General features: G+C 39.8%; 1 protein-coding gene across 1 annotated transcript in view; it reads left to right on the forward strand.

Annotated features, from left to right (window-relative positions):
• Positions 1 to 931: 931 nt before the first annotated feature.
• The window catches only part of LOC308173666 (protein Wnt-2b-like), a gene marked incomplete at its 3' end in the record, with an annotated part of 7,715 nt that continues 7,122 nt past the window's right edge, over positions 932 to 1,524 (forward strand). The window contains exon 1 of the mRNA XM_080548706.1: positions 932 to 993. The remainder of the gene's footprint in view (positions 994 to 1,524) is intronic.

Genomic DNA, 1,524 nt, shown 5'->3' on the forward strand with positions numbered 1-1,524 from the left:
TTCTAAGTAATATTTCCCCTATTTTTATTGCTTTTTTTCTTGTTTTTGAGAGCTGACTTTTTGCAGTGCGACACCTAAATATACTGAACTATCCCCTGTGTGGACTACATACCGGTGTTTGTAAGAGTCTATAACAAAAGGGGATTGGACAGCTGACGCGCTGGTGGGCTGAGGCGCATCTTCATTCCTGGCTGAGAAGAGAAGAGGTGCGCGTCTGTTCCATCTGTGCGCCTCATCCTGGGACAGGACCTTTTATCTGTCTGTCTCATCCTGGGACAGGACCTTTTATCTGTCTGTCTCATCCTGGGACAGGACCTTTTTCCACTTCTCACTTCATCTACCGACTGAAAGTATAGCTTCAGGTTAGGTGTCATCTTTTTGCACAGTCTGTTTTTATTTGGAAACGAACTCAACTTCAATGCACCAGCTATTTCCCGTCGAATTATGTTAACCATGCATTATGAAATAGGTAACCGCTGAAAGAGAAGAAGGTTGTCAATCGAACATCTGTTTTTTGAACATTTGGGATTTTTTTTTTCCTGCGGTTTCTTCTGAGAAGATGAACCGTCATCCTAATTACTGTGATCGGCTTTTAGGTGTTCCAGAGAGACGTTGACTCGGATATAGCCTACTGTACAATACATCAAGAAATACTTGTATGAAAACATATTTCCATTATATTTTTTTATTTCTTTTACATGGATGGACAATTTTCTACTTAATTGGACTGTCACGGCTGTTTCATAATAATGACCTGCGAACCATCGCCTTGGACGTGTATTCCCGATCATCCATATTCGTGCGCATATTGCACATTTGATCAATGTTTTGTTCCGTGAAGACTCGGAGTTGTTCCCAGACCACCGGAGCTATGGGGTGCAGAGGGAGAGGGGTGTCCCGACATGGCAGGGTGTCCCGGGACCACTCAAGGATAAACTTCACATTTATTCTGCTGCTGTTGGTGTTCACACCTCGGGTGGACTCGTCCTGGTGGTGAGTGTCTATTTGAAGTGCACTTGCACATCGTGACGTTAGAATTATACGGTTCTATCTCAATTTTTGTCAAAATTGAGTTTTTTACATAATCTGATCCATTAGGTGTTTATTAATGCATGTGTGGTGTTATTTTAAAAATGTTGACATGTTTTAGTTAGTAATGAATAAAATACAAAGGTTCCATCTCAGAACATAATGGAATGTAAAAACTTTGACGCTCAATATCTCTGAACTACCCTAAACGGAGATAGAACCTTATCATTCTAACGTCACGAGATAGCAATGCTATTGCAGGCGATTGGATTCTAGACGGTAGGCTATTTCCCTGTTTTATGATCAATTATGCCCATCGCTAACATTGTCAAATGTATCAAAACCTTTAAAAAAATACTTTGAAAAAGTACAAGTACTTAAAATAAATGACTTACTTATATAAGTAGCCCTATAAGAAGTAAAATGACACTTGCCCTTTCTGCTGGAAAAAAGTCCAAAAAGACAATCAGTAGAGCATGCTTGCTTATACTTTTT

Source organism: Nansenia antarctica (assembly GCF_963989245.1).
Source record: "Nansenia antarctica genome assembly, chromosome: 18".
NCBI lineage: Eukaryota > Metazoa > Chordata > Actinopteri > Argentiniformes > Microstomatidae > Nansenia > Nansenia antarctica.